Below are 26,037 nucleotides of genomic sequence, written 5' to 3' on the forward strand. Positions count from 1 at the left end.
GATCATGCAGAAAACATAACACTTCACATCTCCCTTCCTGAGTCAAACAGAGCCTCAGTGAGGAAAGTGTCATCCCTGAAGGAACAAAGGAACACAGAAAGCTGACTTATACCTAGTTGTCTAATTGAACCACCCAGCCGACAATGACTGGCAGCAGCTTTCAATGGCTACTAAACCTGATGGCTATGAAACCACAGGAGGAAAGAGTGCTGTTGTGCTCAGCTTCTGCTCATGGGCTTCTCATGGTCATTTGGTTGGCCATGGTGAGAACAGGGTGCTGGACTAGATGGGCCATTGGCTCAATCCAGCAGGCTTTTCTTATGTTCTCTCTGGGGGTTTCAGGCACAGTCTTTCCCAGCCCTAACTGCAGATGCCAGGGAGTGAACTAGATGGGCCATTGGCTCAATCCAGCAGGCTTTTCTTATGTTCTCTCTGGGGGTTTCAGGCACAGTCTTTCCCAGCCCTAACTGCAGATGCCAGGGAGTGAACTTGGGACCTTCTGCATGCAAAGCAGATGCCATTCCACTGAGATATGGCCCTTCTCCTTAAAGAAGGCTGCAACAAGGGAGGTAGAAGAATCCTCACAGAGGCTGATAGGAAGAGAACCCAGTGGATGATCAGGCTGCTTGGAGATAGCTAGGACGTGTGTGTGTGTGTGTGTGTGTGTGAGAGAGAGAGAGAGAGAGAGAGAGAGAGATATCTGGATGGATGGCTTGTTGGAGGGAATTTATGAGCAGAGAACAGGGTGGTTGGACTTTAGGGGAGGGAGACAAAGACTGTACACAAAGGGAGGGAGAAAGAGGACCTAGTAAGACAAAGATAGGGAATGAAACGGGGGCAAGAGGCAGACAAGCTGAGAGGAGCGAGAGAGAGGGAATAGAACAGAAAGCCAAACTGCATAGAAATGGGAACTATAGAAACACAATGGAAAACGAAGAGAGAGAAACAGATGACCCCCCCACTCAATTTCCTGTGATGCTTACTATATCCAGCAGGTTTCTCTAATTAGTCGCTTCGCCTTCGCCCGCCCAAATCTAATCCAACGATTCGTGTCCACGGACACACCAGCGACTCTTGAAGCCCACTCCTCAGTAGGCTCTAAACCTCCCCTTCCTCCTCAAAAGCGCACACCTCTCTCCTCCCCCCCACCCCATGCCACATCTCAAGGGGTGGGTCCCCCTATATCTCACAGGCCAGCACCCCTGTCTTCTTTTTATGCCCTCCCCGACATCCCTGTTTCAAAACGCAGCCCCCGCTCCCACGTCCCAATGATAGAGGGAGTGAGAGACTTCTTAGGACCAGCCCCCTTCCAGGCTCTCGGCCCCGCCCTCCTCCCTCCCTCTACCCATTCATTTTCTTCAGCCGGGCCGAGAGCTCCGCCCCTGACGGCACCGAGGCCCCGCCTTTTCCTCCAGCCTTTGCTCATTTCGGTCGCCTCCCTCCCTCCCTCCCACCTTCTCTCTCTGTGCTGCTTTTTGCGCCTTCGTTTCGCCCCCGGTGGCTGCAAACTGATCCATCAGAGGAAGGCAGGGAGGGGATTAAGGATAATAATAATCATACAGAAAGAACACAAGGAAAGAGGACTGGAGAAGGATAGGTAAAAGAAGGTGGGGGAGAGAGGGAAGGAATAACATCCGGATTTTCTTTTTCATCTATTCCCCACACCTCTTCCTTTTTGCATCTCTGCCTTTTAATGCCTGGGATCCGGGGCGAGGAGAGGGATTCTCTGTCTGAGCATGAAAAGGACTGCTAAAGCCCCAGTCTTCCTACGCCTGCAGCATCAGCGGAGAATCGCCCACTATGCGCTCTGGATCCAGAAGGGCTCGCACCACAAGTTCCTGCCGAGCCGAATGAGAAACCAGATCTCCGCTAGAGAGGGGCACTAACATCCGGTAAGGGAAAAAGGCATTTTACTATTATTATTTTGACTCTGCTCAGCCAGACAGCCACACAGACAGCCGCAACATCGGCCAGCTTGTTCTCGTGGGGCCGCCCTCTAGAACTCCCGTAGGCATTCCTCGTTATCTAGCCTCTCTATCTTGGTAGTCACTGTGGGAAACCGGACTAAAATGGTCTGATCCAGCAGCAGCGCTCTTCTTCTATGGCTGGCAGACTTCTCTTCCGAATTCTCTCTCACACTCCTTAACAGCGCTGCCTCCCCCCCCACCCCGCCAAAAAAAAAATATATCCTTCCATCGCTCCAATCTTTCTCCGGATTTCATCTTTCCTTATTCACTCAGCCAAAATCTGAGGGATTCAGTTCCCATACACTTCGCTTTGCAGTTTCGTATCCCCCTACTTAGTAAGCAAAGGGTTAAATGGTGGATGTACTGGATGTACAAAATCGCGCAGAAACTCTGGGCTTGCGTGTGCCGGACCGCAACACAACACAACATAGACAAGACCTGTACGTGTGTGTTCAGGTGCCTAATCGCTCACAGGCTGTATGTAGTGCAATTCCCAGACGAGATCTGTCGTGTGTCCGTGTGTCCGTGTGTATAAGTGTAAAACTCTTTCAGCCTCTACACACACCCTTGTAGAATTATTTCTGCTGGGCTGTCATGATTTGTCATGATCTCGGGTCATAATTTTTGAAGGAAACTTCCCGGCAAGGAGGGAAAGGCTAGTATGCGTGTTTGGTGGACGTGTGTGTGTGTGTGTGTGTGTGTGTGTACACGTACAGCTGCTTCATGCAGTGCAATCACACATTATGCTCAGGCTGAAGTAGCATCTCACCAAACTGCATGGAAAGAGAGGGCTTGCAAAATCTCGGCGCCCCCACCGCAGTCCAGCCGCCATCCCCCCGTGATGTCTATGCCAAGATATATTGATCAGGACAGAGTCTAATAGAGTCCTGGAGGGGGGGGGAGTCCCCAAGGAGACAATGTCCTCTTTGCTTAATAGACTGCTGTGTTTGGTTTGCAGAGTGACAATCCAAGCTTTGAATTCCAGACTGGGGGGGGGGGGTTACTTCCTCACCCTGCCCCACTGGTATGTGGGGAGACTAGGTAGGAATTGTGTTAAAATTAGATGTGGGGAGAGTGGTCTGTCTGTCTAGCTGTTCACGGTGGGAAGCAGGATGCTGGACTAGCTGGATGTTGGGGTCTGATTCAGTGGGTCTCTTCTTATCTATTTATCTATCCATTGGAACAGCAGGGTGCCATGCATGCATGGGAAAGGAGTCTCTAAGGGGAGCACTCCAGGATGGGAGGGGGCACCTTAGGAAGTGGAAGCAAGCTGAAAGCTAAACTTCAGCTTTGCCAGCCTTTTAAATAATTTATGCAGCATGGATGGAGACTGTGCCATTCCTCCATTCTCTGGAGGGTCATAGAATATATATTCAGGGGTTTAATGGGAAGGTGGTCCATCGTGGTAGTGGTGGTGCGGTGAAGTATGTATACACACACACACACACACACACACACACACACACCTCTCTCTCTCTCTCTCTCTCTCTCTCTCTCTGTGGACAGAGGCTCAGTGCTACTTCTGATGCATAAGCCATAGTATAATGAGAAGGCTATTGACAAACCACTCCAGTATAAAGATTCGCTACCCCCAAATAACAGCTGTAGGGGAAAGGATGGGGGATGGAGCGTGTCCCACCCAGAGGAGAGAAATCTTTTCTTAATAGGAGTTAAGCTGGTCTGAGAAGAGTTACAGAGAGGTAGGCTGATGGTGCAAAGGAAGAAGAGATTAGCAAGAACTCTGGAGGGAGTGAGAGCTATTTCTGGGTAGATTCAAGCATCCTTCCCACTGCTGATGGTCCTATACACCAATTTACCATGCCTGCTTCCCTCTCTCTCACAGGACTATCTTTTATACACATGAACACATACATGGACTGATACTAATGAGTGTGTGTGTGTGTGCACACGCACGCACGTACACACGCACACACACACACACACACACACGAGGCAGTACATTTATTCACAGAGGTCGTCTTCTTTTTGTCTCACACAACGCATGAATTGGTGCTTGTCTCCCTTTCATAACGCATAGCTGGTGTCTCTCTCTGACTTGCACAGGCACACACCACTGGTGGCCTATTCTGGCATGCATGGGCACACACACACACACACACACACACACGTTTGTATTACGTACACACACTTTGCCATCAACACCTTTTCTTTTATATGCACACAGATACACATGCCACCTGGTCACGTAGATGTTGCCTGCTATTCACAAGCATGCTAAGGTATTGCAGACAGCTTCTCTCTGTATTTCAAATGTGCATGTGTGCACACACACACATACACAGAGAGAGAGCTACACAGACTTTATTACTTTGCATTATGGTTGCTTGCACACAAAGTTTCACCATGTCCCCCTTCCATTTCCATAAATTGTCCAAAGAAAGCTCTCCTCTTCTCTCCTCTCTCATAAAATACATTTTTTTTTATGGATGCACATGTATCCAGTGCTTCTTTCCTGTGGGGATGCAGGGGTACACATACCCCTAAACATTTTTTGAATCTTTGTACTTTTGTCCATTTACTGTATTTATTTTCACCAATTTGAACTATAAAATGGTGATTTTCTTGAGTGAAAATGAGAGTATCCCTAAACGTGTTTTTTTAAAAAGAAAAAAAAAGCATGGCATGTATCCCCACCCAGTTTCCTTCCTTGCACAGACAGCCCCAGTTGCACACAACTTGCATGCTTCATTCTGCACTCAGTCGCACGCAGGTTCCCCTTCTCATCTCTTGCACACCCAAAACTTCCACACTGTGTTGTTGCACATACAAATAACAATGGCCAAACAAGAGAGATCTGTCTTCGCTTCCCCCCACACCACGCATGCAAACAAGAACACATGCAGCAGACACATACACACAATTCTTTGGGAGGGTGTGACATTCTCCCTCTCCTGATTGGGTATCCCTTACTCTCAGCCCTGAACTGATATGCACAGTCATTCATCCACATACACAGACATCATTGCCAGGGACTTTGTGGCAAGCTCTGCCCCTCTTGTCTGTACAGATCAAATCTTAAGAAATGAATAGATATGCTTTCACCTCTCGCATCCCTTACTACTAGCAGGATGCACTGTCCATGTTTTCCTCCAGCCATTGATGGGGGTGGGGTGGGGGGTTATCCATCACTAGAGCTCCTTAATCACTCAGCAGAAAATGCTTTGCACACATTTTCCCTCATCTTCCTTTTACTGCACTTTTCATGTCCTCAGGACTCTGCAGTTCCTTCATTTTGAAAAAAAAAAGGCAAGAAAACAGGATCCTGCAAAAGAGAGAAGGGTGCTTATCTCTTGGGTAAGCTGGGATACACAGGATTGGGATATGTAACCTTGGAAAATCACTGAGGGAGTGTTGTAAGGGTGGTGGACGAGAAAGGATCTTGTGTATGGTCCTGTGAGCCTAGCAAGTGAGTGTTGGAGTGTGTGAGGAAGCCTGTGAGACAGCTGTGTTTGCACTTTTGAAAATGTGTGCAACAGAGCATGGCTGTCAGCCAGTGTGCTCCATGCTCACGAGACACATGGGATTGTACCTTCATTTTAACTGGTTCCAGAAATAGGGTAGGATGCCTGTCCAGAGGTATTGAGGCATCTGCATGAAGGGGGCGGGGGGGGGGGTTGAAGGAGGGCTATTGCTGTGAGAACATGTGTGTGAGTAAGAGGCTGCAATGTGAGTGCATCTGTGAGGGTGATGGAGGTTGTGCGAGAAGATCAGTTCTAATGCATTCATGTTCATGTGTTTGGGGTATGAAAAAAAGGCAATGCTTTTTTTTCTAGGGCAACATCTGGGAGTAAAGGCAACAATGGTGGGTGAACATTGAGCATGTGCATTTGTGGGTGTTGATACTACTGCTTATAGAAGGGAACCAGTGGGGGATATAAGGGGATGGTGTGTACGAGTGGCACCATGGATGGGTTTGCAATATGGATGATGCACATTCCCCGGAAAATGCCCGAATCTCCCTAGCGATATCAGAACCAACACTTCCTTGCTTGCATAGCTCAACCCTCATTGGCAGCAAGACAATTGTACTAAATTAAAATGCTCCCAAGTTTATCCCACTTCTCTTTCCAGGGCCTAGTTAAGAGACTGTATAATCCCTTTAAGGCAGCATTTAATAGGGCCAGACAACTGCCCTGATGAAATGTCTTATTTTGCAGTGATTCCTGCAGGGAGAAAAAGCTGGTCCCCCAAGAGAGGACTGCTGAGAATGGCCTTTGCTTTGACTCCCCTGCCCCTGGGGTCCCACTGTATATCCTACCCCCTTCCTTCCCCAACAACTCCATATTTAAGAACTTGGAAATATTTGTGGCATCAGCTAATACAAAGTCAGGTTCTCTCTCTTTTTTTGATAAGCACATTTGCAGGTGTTTAGGATTAACATTAGGGGGTGAGCTGGGAAGGTGGGAAAACTGTCATAATAATTAAGCTGAATTAGGGAACCATCTCTGCCTGTGAAATAGTGTGTTATGTGTGTGATAGAGAGAGTGAGTGCGTGTGTGTGGGAGACTCATGCCTGAATGTCGCTTTTTAACATGTATCTCAAAATCTGTTCTGCTGTCAGACTCAGTGTGGGTTGTTTAGGTATGTCACGATGCAAAGCAAGAGGGGTTGTTTGTGTAGTGGGAGGGAAATATCAGGGGATGACAGAATAATCTTAAAATGTCTTGGTAAAGCGGAGACAAGGATGGAGAAAGGTGGTAAATTGGAAGAAGAGAGAGGATGCAGAAACGACAAATAAAATAACATTTGAGTCTTGATATGTTAAGGTTGTCAGGGGAAGGGCATGAACATGTTTCAAACATGTGGTTTTATACATGGGAACCTTTGATGAAATGCAGGTATATTTAAGCACCTTTCAGGCAACACAATCAAATCACCCTTGTCTGTTCTCCTTGTCTCTAGAAAAACTCATCCCATGAAGACACTGTGTCTCCCAGAAGGGGGAGCTCTGACACCATTTCTGGGGCCCGCCTATAGATTTGCGGATGCCAGCTGTATACCAGAGCAATTTAAATTCCTATTTGGTTTAGATCTGCCGAACACACACACACACACAGAGAGAGAGAGGGAGGGAGGGAGAAGAGAGACTGGTAATGGCTAAAGCACACTTGCATAAACTAGGGTTGCCATATATTTTCTTTAGGATTCCCAAAGAAAAGCCCAACAATTTTGTCCCCTCTCCCCCAAAAAGCTCAATAACTTTTATGCCCAGATTTTCACTTTGGCAACCTTACCTAACCACTTTTACTAACCATAACCTTGTTGTATCAAATCAATGGTCCAACTAGTCCAGCACTCTGTTCCCCACACCAGCCAATTAGATGCCTTCAGGAAGAATTAAAAACTAACAGGCAGGGCATGTGGGGGAAACCACTTCCTCCGTTTTTCCTGCAGTAGCAGATGTTTTGAGGTAGACTGCTTCTGAAGCTGAAGGTTCCACTTAGCCTTCAGAGGGATAGCCTTCAGTAGACCTTATCCTCCATGGATTTGCCCAAGACTCCCCCTTTTAATGAAGTCTAAGTTTGCAGCTGAAACCACATCTTGTAGCAGTGAATTCCATAAGCAAACTAGACATTGTGTGAACAAGGACTTTTTTTAAAAAAAGAAGAGGAAGCTTCATTTGTGTGGTAGTATAGACTTACTGATGGTCTGTGTGAAGCTTGTTCCTCCCCAAAACTGCCTAACTGAGGTGCCAGGCTTGGGAAGGTATGGGGGTTCCAGCAGTGTCCCATAGCCCTTGTGTCTTCTTCCCATATGCCAGGCCCTCCTTCCCAAAGGGTTTGGGAAGGCAGTGAGAGAGCTCTTGTGCCTTGTTCACAGTGCCTGTCACATTTACCCGGCCCTTGTGCCCACCCTCCACCATAAATACAGTGCTGTCTATAGTGATCCACAGCCAAGATGGCCCTGAAAGTGTCCCAAAGCACTCTCAATTACTCCCCAAAGCCTAGCACCTCAGGCATCAAGTTATGGGAAGGCAGTAATAGGGCTCTGGCAACATCCCAGAATCCTCCTGCCTCCTGCCTCCTTCCCCAAACCCTGCACCTTGGAACCCTCCCCCTTCCTTCTGAAAGTGTGGCATGTCCTAGAGCCCTTGTGTCTCCTTCCCAAAGGACAGTGCCTCAGTTACTAGGCTTTAGGAACCAGTGAGGTGGCTCCAGCAGCAGATACAGACTTCGGCAATATGGTACCCTGGTTGAGGATAAAAATAATCTCCTAAAGATTAGGCTTTTGGCAATGATGTCCAGCACCTCAAAGCTGCTGTGCCGCATTTCTGAAGCCTAGCACCTCAGTTATCCGGCTCTTGTGCCTCCCTCCCAATATTTCTTATTTTCACAATAATTACTTGCTCTGCCCTAAAGACACGCTGTCAGCTGCAAAGCCTGGCACCCCAAAGCCCTACCGCCTCCTTCGCAAAACTCAGAGCCTCATTTCCATTCCAGAACCCCTGAACCTCCTTCCCAAAGCCCCGTGTCTCTATTACACTGCTCTGGGAAGAGTGAAATGGCTCTGGCAGTGTCCCAGAGCCCTCTTGCCTCTTTCCCCAAGCCTGGTGCCCCAGAGCCCTCCTTCCCGAAGCAGGCTTCAGAGCCCTTGCAGCTCCTGCCCAAAGCCCAGTGCCTCAAGATAATATCTGGTGCCCTCCCTAAATGTTTCTTATTTTCACAATAATTCATTGCATCACCCCAAAGTCCGCAGCGAGCCTGGCACCTCAAAGCTCACACACCTCCTTGCCAAAATGTGGTGCCTCAGTTACCTAGCTCTTGCACCTATTTCACAAAGCCTGACACCTACTTCAAAATCCCAGCACCTCAGTTAATGGGCTGAGGGAAGGCAATGAGGTGGCTCTGGCAGCAGGGGTGAACTTCGATAATACGGCACCCTAATCAAGGACAAAAAATTTCACCACCCTATTGACTGCACTGTGCAATGAAACCTGGCACCTCAAAACCCTGGAGTCTCCTTCCCAAAGCCCACTGCCTCAACCTGGCACCTCCTTACCCCCAAAATATTTCTTATTTTCACAATAATTCCTTTCACCACCCTAAAGATGGCACTGCTGGCAGTGAAGCATTCCTCCTTCCCAAAGCCCACTGCCTCAGAGCCCTGTGCCTTCTTCCCAAAGCCTGGCACCTCAGTTGCATCCCAGAGCATCCTTCTCCAAGCCTATCACCTTAATTACCCAGCTTTGGGAAGGCATTGATATGGCTCTGGCCAAGAGCCCTTGTGCCTCCTTCTCAAAGCCTGGCACCTTGCTTACTGGGCTTTGGGAAGACGGCTCCTGAAAGTGGTGTGGTGTGAGGGTTTTGAGGTACTATCAGAGCCCTTCCACTCCCTCCCCTGGTAAGTGAGGCAAACCCTCTGGGTGCACAAGTGGAGGAAAGTAAATAAATTGAGAGTGGAGAACTGTAGGTTTCCCTGGATCTCTGTTTATTTATTTATTTCCCCTCTCACAAAAGGTCACAATCGCCTGCCTCTAATCTCTCTCTCTCTCTCTTTTTTAATTGAAAAAAAGCAAATCCTCTTTGTCACTATTAAATACAATGTTCAAATCAGGATGAGGAAGAGTTAGGGTTGAGGGTGCTGATGAAACCCCCACCCCCACCTGTTATTTCCACTAAACTGAGTTAATTTATCTTCTCCCTGTACTCTTCTAAAAATAGCAGCTGGGGGGGGCATGCTAAAGGAGGGGTGAGAAAATTCTGGCCCTGGAAGGGGGATGCAATATGGCCCTCCAGGCCTTTCTTTCTGGCCCTCAGAACTCTCCCCAGCCACACCCATCACTGGACCCTGTTAAAATGTGGCTTTGAACTCTGATAATGCCTTTTACATGTTTGGATGGAGGTTATGAGCATTTTCTCACTTGGTTTCCATAATGCAATGTGCCAAGCATGCATCATGTATCTTAAGGTGGGTGCTGACGTAGAGGAGGGTGGGTGCTGACGTAGAGGTGGGTGCTGACGTAGAGGAGCACTCTGTGATCACAGTGACAAACAGGATGTTCATGGGAAGCCCACAAACACGACTTGAGCACAACAGTTTCTTCACCTGCAATTCATAGCAACTAATGTCGCTGCAGACAGTGAAAGTGTAGCATAGCTGCCATGGGCAGTAGTCATCAATACCCTTGGTCTCCTGGAATGTTTCTAACCCTCTTTTAAAATCATGTGAGCTGGTGGCTACTACTACATTAGGCAGAATGAAGCAGTTGCCTCAGGCAGCTGAATTCAGGCATTGCCTGAAAACAGGAATTGCTCCAGACATTTTGTTGCCTGAGGAAAAAGACAAGATGGTGCCACTCTCACAATCCTATGTACAGAAGCTGGGCAATTGAATCTTCCTTCAACACTGGGGATGGGGTAGTGTCCTGAGGGTGGAAGGCACAGCATGAACTGCTACCTCCCTAAACATCTGTATTTATTTGCTTTTACATCTTTGTTTTTATATTCCACCTTTTCTCCCAGGTGCTCAAGGGAGCATACATGGCTCTCTCACTCTCCATGCCATGAAGTAATTCAGGGTGAGAGATGATGTCTAGGCCCCCAAAGTCACCAAGAGAGCTTCATGGCTGACTTGAGATTTGAACCCCTGTTCCCCAGGCCCCAATGACATAACCACTTCTCCATGCTGGCAGTCATCTTACTCTAACAATAGGGCCAGCCCTGTGTGCAACAACAGCAAACTGTCAGTTGTTTAATTGATTATTGTTGTGGTTTACTCCCAGGGAAGGCACTTGTCTCAGATACTGTGCGCTAGGGATGGGAAATTCAATTCAGTTTGTGTTTCAAGCAACCCCCTGGAATCTGCACTTTCCAAAGCAATATGCAGACTGAAATGCAGCACTTTCCCAAATTGTGCTCCAGCCAATTAATGTGTAAGGTAAAGGTAAAGGTACCCCTGCCTGTATGGGCCAGTCGTGTCGAACTCTGGGATTGCGTGCTCATCTCGCTCTAGAGGCCGTGAGCCGGTGCCGTCTGAAGACACTTCCAGGTCACGTGGCCAGCGTGACGAAGCTGCTCTGGCAAGACGGCACCAGCGCAGCACACGGAAACGCCGTTTACCTTCCCGCTATAAAGTGGTCCCTATTTATCTACTTGCACTTAAGAGTGCTTTCGAACTGCTAGGTGGGCAGGAGCTGGGACCGAACGATGGTAGCTCATCCCGCCGCGGGGATTCGAACCGCCGACCATACGATCGGCAAGTCCTAGGCACTGAGGTTTTACCCACAGTGCCACCCGCATCTCCCAATTAATGTGTACAAGGATGCATATATGAGGGTAAAAGTGTGAATGCAAAAAGATGCCTATATTTGTGAAAATAATATGCAAAAATGCATTATATTAGGAAAAGCTGCTTCGTTGAGCAGTGTATTATTAGGAGAAATTCACTAAAATGCTCATCAGCTTTTATGAGGCTTTTTATTATTATTCATTTACTGCAAACCAATGTGGGAAAGGGGGCAACAGAATTTAAGATTGGAAAAATGAGAGATTTAAAGTTTTGCCCATCCCTACCATGAACCTTGGGGACGCAGGTGGCACTGTGGGTTAAAGCCTCAGCGCCTAGGGCTTGCCGATCGAAAGGTCGGCGGTTCGAATCCTTGCGGCGGGGTGCGCTCCCGCTGCTCAGTCCCAGCGCCTGCCAACCTAGCAGTTCGAAAGCACCTCCGGGTGCAAGTAGATAAATAGGGACCGCTTACCAGCGGGAAGGTAAACGGCGTTTCCGTGTGCGGCTCTGGCTCTGGCTCTGGCTCTGGCCAGAGCAGCGATGTCACGCTGGCCACGTGACCCGGAAGTGTCTCCGGACAGCGCTGGCCCCTGGCCTCTTAAGTGAGATGGGCGCACAACCCCAGAGTCTGTCAAGACTGGCCCGTACGGGCAGGGGTACCTTTACCTTTACCTTTTACCATGAACCTTTGGGTGGGGACTACGAAGATTGAGTGGGGAGGGAAATATAATTTCCTGTTCCGTCTCAGGCAGTGAAATATCTTAGACCAGCCCTCAGCACCCTCCCCCACAAATGTCGGTTTGGCACAGCTTCATTTGCCTTTTCAGTGCCAGCTTAAAACTGTTTTAATGGATGTTTTCCTGCCCCTGTTGTGCATTTAATGGATGTTTTCTTGCTCCTGTTGGTTGCCTGTCGCTGCCTGTCTTAATTGTGAGAGTCAGCTTTTGTATTGCCTTTTCAGCAAATTGTTTTGGATTTCTCCAATCATGTTGTATTCCATATTGCAAGCCGTGCAAATTGAACTACAAAATGTGGCTGGCTGGGGAAACCATTTACTTGCCTGCTAAGAGGATAGTATTTCATGGCAAGCTATTCATGGCTTCCCATGCACTTGATCTGGAAGCTGCAATTTGTGCAGAATGCTGCAGCGTGAATGCTGATGGGAGTGAGGTCTTGTCTGCACCTGTGCTCTGAGGTCTGCAGTGTTTGCCAATTTGCTACCAGGCCAAGTTCAAGGTGTTAGTACTAGAATATGTTTTTACTTGTTGAGCACAAGAGTAGAGGAGATGGCTGAAGCACCTGGCACCCCATTTCCCCCCTAAAAGCTTAGCTCCTTTCCTTTGATCACCATATGGCTTGGACCATCGAATTGTATTTATTTTTGCCATTATGCCTTTAGAAGACATCTGAAGGCAGCCTTGTATAGGGAAGTTTTTTAATGTTTAATGTTATGTTTTTATATATGTTGGAAGCTGCCCGGAGTGGCTGGGGCAACCCAGTGGGATGGGTGGGGTATAAATAATAAAATAATAATTGTTGTTGTTTGAGGGTATGGGGTGTGTCCTCTTTTTTGCTCTTCAAAATATGGCAACCCTACTTTTAAGCACCATGGTACTTGACTGCCCCCACAAAGAGTGTGGCCTCAGCAGTATCTTTCTGCATTTGCGAGGGAAACACAAGCTATCCTCTTCTTAGCAGGCTAGGAAGTCAAAGGATCAATCAGTCCAACGTGATCCAGTGCAGCCATGGAGGAAGCAAAGTAGCCAACAGGAAAGTGAAATAGGCTGTGAGGGAAGGGGGTGAACAATCTATCCTTCTTCCAAACCTCACCTGCCTGTATTGAATTCCTTCCCACCTGTGGCCAACTGGCAAGCTGTTAAATGCAATGCTGGGGGCAGAAAGTCGAAATAATTTTAATCTGCTTTAGTATTTTAATTTTTGTATGTTTTAAAGTAGGATTGTAAATTCTTATTGATTTTACTGTTTTATTTTTTTCTAAACTGCTTTGAGGTTTGTTTGTTTTTAAACTATCCAGTGATATAATGTAGTGCAATAATTAATATAATATAATAATATTATATCCCACTATTTCTGTAATGAACTCAACTAACTTTATAACAAATAATAAATAAAATCTTTATTGCAATCCCAAGACCCATCCAACAATTTCAGAACAAAATACAGTTAAGACAGCCAACCACAAAAGAGGGAGGAACCAAGGCGGTTGTTTTGTCTTGTCTCAAGCATGATGATCCTTGTTTCTTTCAACTTCCGAGAGAAACTTTGCCACGGCCATTGTAATATCATTAGACCTGTCATCCAAAAGATATTTAATATGGGAGGCTTCAAATTTTCCCGGCAGATTTGCCAGTAAGGATTTGATCAGTTGGTCCCTTGTTTGCTCGTACTGCCCACAATGCAGTAAAATATGCTTCATGCAGTCGACGTCCTGAGAACATAAACAAAGCCTATTCTAGTTACAGATAGGTAGCCGTGTTGGTCTGCCATAGTCAAAACAAAAAAAATTCCTTCCAGTAGCACCTTAAAGACCAACTAAGTTAGTTCTTGGTATGAGCTTTCGTGTGCATTCCGTGTATCTGAAGAAGTGTGCATGCACACGAAAGCTCATACCAAGAACTAACTTAGTTGGTCTTTAAGGTGCTACTGGAAAGCCTATTCTGATAAGGGACACCTCTCAGTCTACCATTTAGCACTTCCGATGGAAATACATTTAGTCTGGCCTTGGTAAATAAACGCCGATAGGTTGGTACAGACAGGTTCCTAAGATATGAGGGTATCTGAAAATCGTACCCATACTGGATTTCTGCTGCTACCGGGCCACAAATTACATGGGATCGAGATCGCAGGTCGCTATGTGAAATGTCCCAAAGCCTTTGCCTCAGGGAACTGACTTTATAAGGTTCACTGACTACCATTTCTTTCTGGGCTGTTTTTGACTTTTAAAGCCTTATACATATAGGGACTATTTCCTCCAGGAACCCTGCATGAACCCTGAAACCCTTCCCCACGTATTACCACACTGGTGGAGGTCTGGAGGGGGATGAGGAGAGAATGGGTCTTCTCTATATCATTTCTCCATTTATCAAATCAGGGCAAAGTTTGGTAATCCTTCATAGCATGGCTCCCTGAGTGAGCCCAAAATTTGGTTCCCTCCAAATGAACCTTCTCAGTTTTGTACTTCCTCGTCTTGGTGCCCTGTGTGAGAGAACTACCCTACCACCCTAAGCTAGTCTGATCAGATGCTTTTGCCAGAGAGGTCCATTTGGCAGCAACCTCGCCATCATTTTGGCACCAGGCTAAGAGTTTCTTTTTACTTTCCCAGGTATTTAAGTAGCACCAATTATCTTTTGGGACATGGGTGGTGCTGTGGGTTAAACCACAGAGCCTAGGACTTGCCGATCAGAAGGTCGGCAGTTAGAATCCCCGCAACGGGGTGAGCTCCCGTTGCTCGGTCCCAAATCCTGCCAACCTAGCAGTTCGAAAGCACGTCAAAGTGCAAGTAGATAAATAGGTACCGCTCCGGCAGGAAGGTAAACGACATTTCCGTGTGCTGCTCTGGTTCACCAGAAGCGGCTTAGTCCTGCTGGCCACATGACCCGGAAGCTGTACGCTGGCTCCCTCGGCCAATAAAGTGAGATGAGCGCCACAACCCCAGAGTCGGTCACAACTGGACCTAATGGTCAGGGGTCCCTTTACCTTTACCTTAATTATCTTTTAGAGGGCTGTTAAATTTATTTTGAATTATGCCATTTTATCATATTTTTCTTTACTTTTTATATTGCCCTGGGACTTTTATTATTTCTTTTGTCAAATAATATTTATTAGTTTTGCAAATTTTTAACAAATTAATACCAAATTACATTATATTTTATACAGTTTTTCCAAAAAATGACTTCCTGCTCTTCGTTCTAGATGCTTCCCAACTTTCCCCCATAGCTGCTTGATTTTACATATTTATTTCTAATTCACATTTTATTCCTTATATTTGATTTACAATTTTTACATTTTTTTTCCTTTTCCCATTATCCATCATCTGTCGATTTATCAATTCCTGCTTGTATATTTACATAACAATAACATATTTCCTTAAAGAACAAAAGAGATTATACATCCTGTTGCCTATCCACTTTAAATCATTACTTATAATTTTATATTAATTTTTCTTTCTTTTCTTCTTGCGTGTGCTGTCATCTGTGTCTGTCTTCTCCTCCATCCTTCACCTTTCAGTAGTTGCCCATCATCACTTTTCCAATCTACACTCCTCACAGCCAGTGTCCACTTCCTATCCAGTTCCATATTTTGCAATTCATGTTGTCTCCACAGTGTTTGCACTCTATTATCTGTTGCAAGATTATTTCTCAAGGACAGCCATCTGGTATTAACTCTAAGCAAGAAGGGCTCTCGTTATACAGCCCTACACACATCATCGTAGAGACTGGCCCACAAAGACCATTGGGGAGGAAGACCATTATTCCTTGAAAACTTTAAAATACTAGCAAGATCCCCTCCCCTCCACCATTGCTTTGCCAGTTTAGCAATCAGCTATATTTCCAAACATAGTTCAAATCTCTCTTCCTTTTGAAAAAGCAATCATCTCCAGCAACTCAAACCTGTGGTCTTTATTTCCAATTTCTCATTTTCCTTTTTTTCTCCTCAGTCTGGGTGAGGGTGGGTAATATCTCTTTTTAGTGTGTGCCCACCCTCCCACCAGCACAACACAACACAACACAACACAACACAACACAACACAACACATAAACACACACACAGTGTCCTTTTCACATACCCCTTTCCAACACAATTCCAAATTTATTGCAGTCAGTTCCAATATTCCAAACTAAATTATATCTTCCTTCTGGAGGGGTGTGTGTAATCATCCCTTGACACAAAGAAGAAAAAATATAAATCTCTTCCCCTCCTCCTTCACTTCACAAGCTTTGCACACGCAATTTCCTCATAACTCATTCTGTATTTATTCTCTTTTACTTAAATACAGCCAGGTATATCAAGCTAAGGTTAGTTTAAACTCTAGGGTCCTCTTTTGTAAGCATTTATTCCATTAAGGGTAACCACAAAAACAAGGAACCTTAAAACCATAGAGAGCTACCCATCTCCTCTTCCAATTCTCTACGGCAGGAATCAACTTCATCACCAACCTTGGTTCCAGCAGCCAAATTTGTCAGCAGCTTGTTCCCCACATCTTCTCCACATCTTTAACTTAGTTCCAGTTAGCCAAACTGAGAAGGGAATCTGCACCTGCCATGGCAGATACGGAGGCTGGCTCACTGGCAGAGAGCTTGAAGACCCAGCGCCATTCTCTTCCAGCCCGTTTTGGAGCCTTCTTGCTTCAGCAGCGGCAGGATCGGGATCCACGGTAACCAAGGGGGTTTCAAGTCTCCCTGAATTGTCTCAGGGAGTTTCAGGGGACATCTCAGCCACAGCTGCACACCCCCCCCATCAGAACCTTTTTCGATTATGGGAAAGCAGCCTCCATGGCTGAAAACAGAAACAACATTCAGACTTTTCTTCTTCTTTAAGAGGGAACGGCTTATTTCCATCCCACAAATAAGTCAATCAATCTCCAAATGGCACATAGAAGTCTTAACATTAGAACAAAGAAGCAATTCAGTTGGAAATGATGGGATCTTTTCTTTGTTTTGTAGTTTTCATCTTCCAGCCAATTAAGTTCTCTGGGTGGCTTTTAACAATAAGCCGGGGCAGGGAACTTTTTATCTTTTTTCAGCTCAAGGGCTGTGTTTATTGGGGGGGGGGGAAGGCTTTTGGGTGACACATACCAGTGGAAATCAGGATCAAGTGTGAAAGCGGTTGGAATAATGGGACCAGCTTTTATTTTCGTAACTAATATACTGTATATGGCTGTTGTAAAGGCAACATGGATCAAGTTTATGGAAAGTAACTTGAACAATCAGGAATAATTTCAATTGTTTATAATGATTTTTTAAGGCAAGTTATATATTTTCTCCATTCCTTATTAAATTTTTGGTCTTCCTGGTTTCTAATTCTTCCGGTCATTTTTGCCATCTCAGGATAATTCATTAGTTTAATCTGCTGTTCTTCTCTGGCAGGTATTATGTCTTCTTTCCATCGCTGGTCAAGTAACATCCGGGCAGCAGCTGTCCCATACATAAATAGTCTCATCTGGTCCATTGGTATTTAGGCACCTAAAATCCCTAAAAGGAAAGCTTCAGGGTTTTTTTTAAAAAAAGAAAAGGTTATTTTAAACATTTTCCCCAGTTCATTATATATCATTTCCCAGAATTCTTTTATTATTTTATAAGTCCACCACATGTGATAAAAGGTGCCTTCCTTTTCCTTACATTTCCAGCATGTATTTGACTTTGTTTTGTACATTTTAGCTAATTTACTAGGAGTTAAATACCACTAATACATCATTTTCATATAGTTTTCTCTCAAAGTATAACATGCTGTGAACTTTAAATCCCAGTTCCATAGCCTCTCCCATGCTGCAAGTTGTATATTATATCCAAAGTCCCTGGTCCAGTGTATCGTAACTGATTTGACATCTTCATCTTTTGTATGCCATTCTAATATTAATTTATACATTTTAGAAAGCAATTAAGTCTTATTTTCTAATAACACTTTTTCAAAATTAGAGGTTTAGTTAGAAAAGCCTTTCTTTTTGTCCATCTTAAATATGTCATTAAGCTGATGATATTGTAACCAATCAGTTAATAGTCCTCTTATATCTTCAAACCTCTTTAATTTTAATTTGTGTTCTACTCCATTAATACTTCTTTATAAGTTGCCCAATCATTTCTCATGTTTATTTTTTTTTTAAAGATATCTGGGAAAGCCACCATGGTGTTTTTTTGTTCTAATAATTTTTTATATTTTCCCCATACTTCATAAAACACTTTCCTTACTATATGGTTTAGGAAAGGTCTATGTACTTTAACTTTATCATACCACAAATATGCATGCCAGCCATTATTATCATGGCCTTCAGGATCTAAAACATCAGTATTTTTTAAAAAGATATTCATTCCTTTAGCCAGCATAGGCAGGACACCTCATAATATATACTTAAATCTGGCAGGGAGAACTCACCTCTTTCTTTAGAGTATCAGCAATTTATATTTTATTCTTGGTTTCTTCCCCTGCCAGACAAATTGGGTACAGTGGTACCTCGGATTACAGACACTTCAGGTTACAGATGCTTCAGGTTACAGACTCCGCTAACCCAGAAATAGTACCTTGGGTTAAGAACTTTGCTTCAGGATGAGAACAGAAATCATGCTCTGGAGGCGCGGTGGCAGCTGGAGGCCCCATTAGCTAAAGTGGTACCTCAGGTTAAGAACAGTTTCAGGTTAAGAACGGACCTCCGGAACGAATTAAGTACGTAACCCGAGGTACCACTGTAATGTCTTTTTGCCATTCTCCGAAGTGTCCTACCTTGCTGACCAAAGGTATTGCTTGAAATAAAAATAACATTATTGGCAGCACATTCATTTTAATTACCGATATCCTTCCCAATAATGATAAGTTCATCCTTCCCCACACCTCCAGATTTTTCTTTATTTCTCTCCAAGCCGTCATATAGTTATCTTTTAAAATATTTATATTCTTAGCTGTTATCCACACTCCTAAATATTTAGTTTTTTCTCTCTCAATCATTAATCCTGTTAATAATTGTAATTATATTTTATATTGGTCAGTCACATTATTCACCAGCACTTTTGTTTTGCTTTTTTTTTATTTTAAAGCCTTCAACGTATCCAAATTTAGAAATCAGTTCCAGGACCATAGGGTCTTCCACAGTTACCACAAATGCCTGCTAATGCCTTAAGTGTATATGCTTTGTACCCTAATGTTATTCCCTTTATTTCTTCATCAGATTTTAAACTTCTAGCTAGGGTCTCTCATACTAAAATAAACAATAATGGTCATAGGGGACATCCCTGTCAAAATGACTAACTTTTTTCTCCTTTTCTCACAGGTGGAAATTTGCTGGCAAACCAGTATAAAACCATTAAACTCTGCCTTCTCTTCCAACAGGTTACACACCATGCATTTTGTGGCCTGAGGTCATACTCACACCATAAATTTAAAGCACTCATACTATTTTAACAACATGCCCCCCACAATCTTGATAAATGCTTGTTAAGGATGCTGGGACTTGCAGTTCCCTGAGAGGTAAACTGTGGCTCCCAGGATTCTTAGTGGGAATGAATGAATGTTAAAGTGATATAAATGTGCTTTTAACATATAGTTTGGAAGGTGACCTGCTTCTCATAAGAACTGAATCCTACTTGTGAGGTTCCTTAAACAAAAATCCCAGAGAAAAATAGTAACTTTAGGGAAAGAAGCATTGAATAATTTCTATGGGGTATTATTATCTCATTGTTATAACATGGAAGATGAATGTACAAATGTACAAATCAATAGGTCAAAATCTTAACATATCTCTACCTCCAACCCCCCCCCCCGGCTTTTCTTTGCAAATGTCTCTCTCTTCCTTCTCATTCAGAATAGCAGACAACCTTCCAAGATTAATGCAAACATCATTAAGCACTTCTACAGGGAAGGATCTTATTCTGGAGACAGGTGTGGCTTCAATATTATTCATGAATGAATGTTGGGGCAAAAGATGGGGAATGATGTCTACCTCTAAATATCCAGGGTTAATATTACTTTTGCCTGTTTTGTTCCTTTTCAAGTGATCCCAGACAATTAGGGATCACATACAGGATAGGATGCTATGACAGGGCTATGTAGCCAATCAGGTTTTATTCTTGTTTTTGATGTTGGCAAATGAAGTCCATTTAGAATGCTGATAGCGCTTCCTGTATTGGTCACATGGGTGGTCCTGCCCAGTCCAGGATCACTAGGGAGGGACTACACCTCAGTGGCAAGGTATTTTCTTTGCATGCAAATCTCTGGCATCTGCTGCCAAAATTATCTGGTAACAGGTGCTGCTGGATAAAGTGAGCTAGATGGTCAAATAGTCTGACATCATGCAAGGCAGCTTCCTATGTAGAGAATAAGCAAATCTTTACCTGTGATATTTTCTTTAGCTAAGGAGAGAAATGTCAAGGTAAAATGGCACCACTATTTTCCACACAATAATTGCATCTCCATGTCATGTGATAAACTTTCCACTTTCTTCTTCAGCCCCCTTGAGATGATCCCTTTGATTTTCCACTTGCCTTGATTGGTTTCTTACTTGTCTTGATTGCCTTGCTGGGCATTCCATGATCTCAACAATTCTCTTCCTACATTTCTGTGTTTTGTTCATTCAGTCTCTGTGTGTGCGTGTAGCTTGTTTAGCCATTTATAAAAGCCCATTCAAAGTTCAAGAGAAGAAAGTTTAGAAGCTAGCCTGGTTGTGGCTTCTGTATCATTTCCCAGTTCACATGTTATGCTAATCCCATCCAATGTTTGTCCTCTGGTTTAAAGCTCATGTGTGGTTTACAGCAAGGTAGAATTCCACCCAAATTGGCTTGCAAGTAGCAAGATAAATAACCATCTTGGATCCAGTTCCCTACCCTGAAAGAGATGGCTATGTTTGGCAAAGGAAGACCCTTGGCCAGTCTGTCCCTGCTCTAATACTGTCACTCTTTAGGATGACTGAGCAGCAAGAAATGTGGCACTTATTGGTTACTGAAAGCATTAAAAAGAAAAAAAAGAATAGAGAGAGAAGTTGTAATTACATTATACTAATATACCATTGAGTCGCTCTACAAACACAAATTAAATAAGTAAAAAAAAAAAAAGATAGGAGGAAAAATATGTGTTGTTTAGCCTGGAGGGAGGAATATAGATAGGGGTGGGGGATTGCGATGAGAAAGGCAGAATTCTTTGAGGGCAGGATGGAAGGGAGCCAAGCACTTTGCAAATGAGAACACAAAAAAGCCTTTTCAAAAAGAAGCCACTAGGAAGGAGCTGGTGTCCCGCAGGATTCTGAGCTGTGGGAGGTCATAAAAGCACCACAAAAGTAAAGACCATAAAGGCTTCAGTGATTCCATGTCAGTTAATTCCACTTTGCATTCTCTAATTAAGGGGAATGGTTCCTATGTGTTGCACTGCAGAATGTAAGAGGATCCCCTTCTGCGAGCTCCTGGGACTCAGTTGCTGATGGAAGTCCTCTCTCTCTCTCTCTCTCTCTCCTAATGTACTGAATAGCATCTTAGACATGGGTTGGCAAACTAAGGCCCATGGGTTGGATCAGGCCCAATTGCCTTCTAAATCCAGCCCAGGGATCGTACGAGAATCCAGGCAGCAGGCATAGCGCATGAGAGTGATGGTTTTTGTGACAGACAGGCTTGGGGGTCAAAAGTGAGGTGGGCAGCTGCTCGAGACAAGCCCCTTCTCCGTCCATTGCGCGTGCAGCAATCTTTTCTTCCGGTGTGGGGAAGAGGGAAAAGGAGCCACAGTTCGGATTTCCACCATGGAACTGCCGGCGACTGACCTCAGGAAGGGCAGTTGCGGCGGCATGGGCTCGGAGACGCCTCAGGAGTGACACCCGCCGGTGTCTGTGGCAGCAATGCTCCCCGCCAGAGGAAGTGGGGAGCACCTGGGCGGCTGCACTCTGAAGTAGTTCTGCGCCCTGCTGGGAAAGCTGCTTGTTAGCTACATGGTGCGAGCCATGGAAAGGTAAATAGCCACCGCCTTGCCTTCCCTCATGTGGGGAAAAGAATGTTTTTGCTTGAGCGGCGCCAGCATGACTTAGCGTGGCCAGCATAACTAAACTGCTTCTGGCGCCATGGGACACTGTGACAAGTGCCGGAGCACATGGAAAGGCTGTTTACCTTCCCACAGCAGCGGTACCTATTTATATACTTGCACTAGTGTGCTTTCAAACTGGCAGAAGCTGGAACAGAGCAACAGGAGCTCACCATTGTCAAGCAGATTCAAACCACCGACCTTCTGATCGGCAAGCCCAAGGGGTTCAGTGGTTTAGCCCACAGCACCACCTGTGTCCCATGCCATCCATGCCAGCCCAGCATGACCACACCCCACTACCACATCAGAGGGAAGTAGGGTGCTAGCTCTGCCCTCTGTAGATTATTTGGACAATGGCACAATTTAGCCCAACTCCCAACTTGCCTCCCCATGTTCAATTTTGCCCAACCTAGCTCACTTCCAGGATATTGGAAATGTGGTCAAATTCAGCCCAGCTACAGATAGTCATTGTCCTTGCACAATCCTTTGTTGTTCCAGATTGTTTCCTTCACATTCCTTTGAAGCTCCTCTGAATGTGAAGAAAGGTATTTTATCTGGCTGGCACATTCTTTTTACATTTCCGACCACCATCTGCACTATATTCTTACCATTGTTCTCAAATCAAGTTCTTATTGCTATGGCTCCAGCAAGCAATGCACAGCAAGAAAGGACATTCTCCTTTCAAGTATCAATGCACCTGCCTTTCACAAGGTTATCAAGTATGGGCTTTTTCTCAATACCTAGACACATGCTTGAGTCTTTTTAGAATCATAGTACTGTAGAGGTGGGAGGCAGCCCAGAGGTCATCTTATCCAACCCCCCACAGAGCAGAAATCACAGATAAAAATCTAATCCAACCTCTGTTTAAAAACCTATAATGTCTATCACTTGTTCAGTGTTCTTCCACATAATTTCATTTGCATCTCTTAAACCAAGCAGTGTGGGGTTTTGGGGTTTCTTTTGCTATTTCGTCATACATAGGAACATAAGAAGCTGCCTTCTACTGAGAGATTCCAACACCTCAAAATAAATATATTAGCTAATGTCTCATATTTGCTATGGATGACTTTTTGGTGGCTGCTGCTGTTCTTCCCTCTACTGCACGTACAGTACTCTATATACAGACATCTTACCTGCATTGTGTATCTGCTTGGTCTCAGTTCACTTGTATATCTTCTCTGGAGCTATTCATACTGAAGGCACTCCAGCTACCCACATGCAGGAACAGTGAAGTAAAGATTGCATGGATTGCTGATGGATGCTGATGAATGAATTGTCTTAATTTACATCAAAACTGCAGTGCCTTTGGTGCCTTCTAACTCTAGGAATCTGTTGGAAAACCCTGATGCTAAAAGTACAATCAGAAGGGTCCCCCAAAAGTATAATACAGTGTGGGGAAACCTGGTAGTAGCACTACAGTGTGGGTGGAACACAGAATTGCTCTGGACAAGACAAAGTGACTAACAAATTTAATAAATAAATAAAAGCAATGAAAGATCATCAGTTTATCTAGTTCAGTATTGTCTACATACTGATTGCCAGTGGCTCTCCTGGGTTTCAGGCAGGGGATACTTCTAGCCTTACCTGGAGATGCTGAGATTGAGCATGGCCCGTTCTTTGTGCGAGGCAGGTGCATTGACCCTGAGCTATGACCCTTCCCCTTACTGTAGCCTTTCAGTAAACGAGATCAGGTTGTTTCAGGGCATTTTCTGGGATTTTCCATCACTGGCTCTTCATTAGTTAACCATTGCAAGACCTCTGCTTCACAGGGTTTGTTTGTTTGTATAAAGCTGTTATTTTTTTTTTATAAAAAACCTGCCCTTCTAGTGCTTATCGACACTTGGAAGAATTAATGCCAACTGTAGCACTAGGCGTACCAGCATACAAAGCCTAAAATGACTTGGAACTTACGTACATAAAAGAACACTTTCTATAGTATCAACCATCTCAGGCCTAAAAATTGACAAGTTTCATCGGGTCTCTAAATGTCAGGTTTATAAAAAGCAGATTTCTGGTGGGAAACTACCAATCATATCAGGCCCTATGATCAGCGGGTTTCTAAACTAGTTGAGCATCAGGTTTCTAAACTAGTTAGGTTCTCTGTTGGTGATGTTGCCACTGGGTGCTACTTGGTTTGCACTGGCCTTCTTGGTGGTGGCATCCTGTTTATGGAATCCTCTCCTTGGTGAGGTGTGTCTGACCCTCTCTTTATTAACTTGCTGGATTAATTTTAAAACATTCCTGGCTCCTCCAGGCACTTGATAGCTAATTTTTTCTGTTCCTGGCAACTTTGGAATTATTTGCTGTGAGGATAAGTGACTTTTTAAATATTATTGGGTGATTTAGTTCAGTACAGTCTATGCTGAATGACAGCAGCTCTCCGGGTTTTGATGCAGAGGGCAGCCCTTGCCCTGTCTGAAAATGTCGGACCTGTGACCTTTTGCATTCAAAGTAGATCATTGCCACAAAAGGCTCACCCACACTTCTGCTTGTCTCACGCCTAGAAAGCACGAGCCCAACCAGTTTTTCCCTTGCCCTGTTTCCCCGCCTCCAAGGAAAAACCTGATCTTTAGCTCTAAGTTAGGACAAATGTCAATCCGGGGAAAACCTGAATTGCTGTTTGATCAGACTGACTTCCAAGAACAGTTTTCCCGGGGGGAAAGCAGTAGGAGAAGAGGAACTGTGGATAAGCCCTAAGTTACACCCCTTCTGAACCATAAAGTACAGTAGCACCCCAAATATATATAATATAATAAAAACAGAGATAGGCATAGCAGATGAAGTAGGAGCATCAAATGAAACAAAAAAATCTGCCTAAACAAAAAAGTTTTTCGTCTGTTCTTCATCAGTAACTTGTATTCAGAATCAGAAGGGTCCATTTCATCTTTGTGAGTAGCATCAGCAGATAGATCCTATCCCATCCCTCATAGCCTTGACATAACCTAAAGCCATCTTACTCAGTGGCCAACACAACATCTTCTGACAATGCATTCCATATTCTGCTTGCCTATGGTGTGCAGAAATGAGATGGGAGGGCAACTTGGCATCATGGGCAAATGACTCCAGTGTGGCCATAGAGACACCCCACCCCCACCCCCGTTCTAACTCTCAAATGCAAATTGTAAGTGTAGTGTCTCTAATTGAAAAGGTCTTCCCAAAGATTGCCCACAAGCAGGCAATAACCTTCCCTTCCTTCTGTGCTTTACCAATAGCATGCATTCAGGGGTACACTGTCCCTGAATATGGAGGCTCCATTTAGACATGAATTTGTATTTGAAAGCCACCTTACTTAGTGCCCATTGCCACGGGCAGTGCATTCCACAAGTCAGGGTTCACCAATCTTTTTAAGGGTTCACATTTGGATTTTTCGGCTGAGCCCACCCCATCTGGCCACCCCTCTGCCTCCACCACCAAAGTCATGGAAGGAGAAGGTGTGCACTCACACACTTCACTCTTCCAAGCCATCTGAATAAAGCTCAGATCCAGCAGAGTTAATACAAGCCTTGAAAAACACGTAGAGATAAAGAGGGAAGAGGGAAAGAGTGCCATTCTTCCAACTTTCTCCTCCAGCCCTGTGTACTACTCAAGGGAGGGGAAAAATGTAACAGTCCTCACCGCTTTATGACCCGGGAGGGCAGTGAGTGGAGGTGTCTCAGAGGACGGGCAGGCATTGCAGAAAAGAACTCAAGTGCCCCATAGGCGCCACATTGCAACCCCTTCTGTACATTAGTTCTGTGTTGTTTGAAGAAGTCATCTCTTTTCTTTTCTCTTGGTCTGTCCTGAATCTGCTGCCAACTCCCTCAGTTTTACCTGCCTTTCCCTCCAGATGGCAAAACACCAGTAAGATTCCCCCCCCCACTTTCTAATGAAGCCGAAAGATTAACAAAAACAAGGCAGCACCACTGAGGTTTGCGGGAGGGGTCGGAAGAGAGGGGAGTGCAAATGAGTTCCTAGTCATTTTGCATCATTTTGGCACAGCCATGCTTTTAGATCCAGATAAAGACAGTGTCTGCAATGGTTAGCAAAAAACAAAACAAAACCCAACAAACAAAAACCAGTCAAAAAGATAGTTAAGGGTAGAGAACTATAAAGGCTAAGC

The 26,037-nt window shown here is 44.7% G+C and overlaps 1 protein-coding gene across 2 annotated transcripts in view; it reads left to right on the forward strand.

Annotated features, from left to right (window-relative positions):
• The first annotated feature begins 1,432 nt into the window (after nucleotides 1-1,432).
• BRINP1 (BMP/retinoic acid inducible neural specific 1) overlaps nucleotides 1,433-26,037 on the forward strand; it is a 111,944-nt gene continuing 87,339 nt past the window's right edge. Inside the window, exon 1 of one of the 2 annotated variants that reach the window (XM_079962057.1) lies at nucleotides 1,433-1,892. The gene's annotated coding sequence lies outside the window, so the exon portion shown is untranslated. Of the gene's footprint in view, nucleotides 1,893-5,199; nucleotides 5,283-26,037 lie in introns of those variants that run through there. The other variant, XM_079962058.1, reaches the window with a different exon arrangement.

The sequence above is a fragment of the Podarcis cretensis genome (genome assembly GCF_951804945.1).
Source record: "Podarcis cretensis genome assembly, chromosome: Z".
Classification (NCBI taxonomy): domain Eukaryota; kingdom Metazoa; phylum Chordata; class Lepidosauria; order Squamata; family Lacertidae; genus Podarcis; species Podarcis cretensis.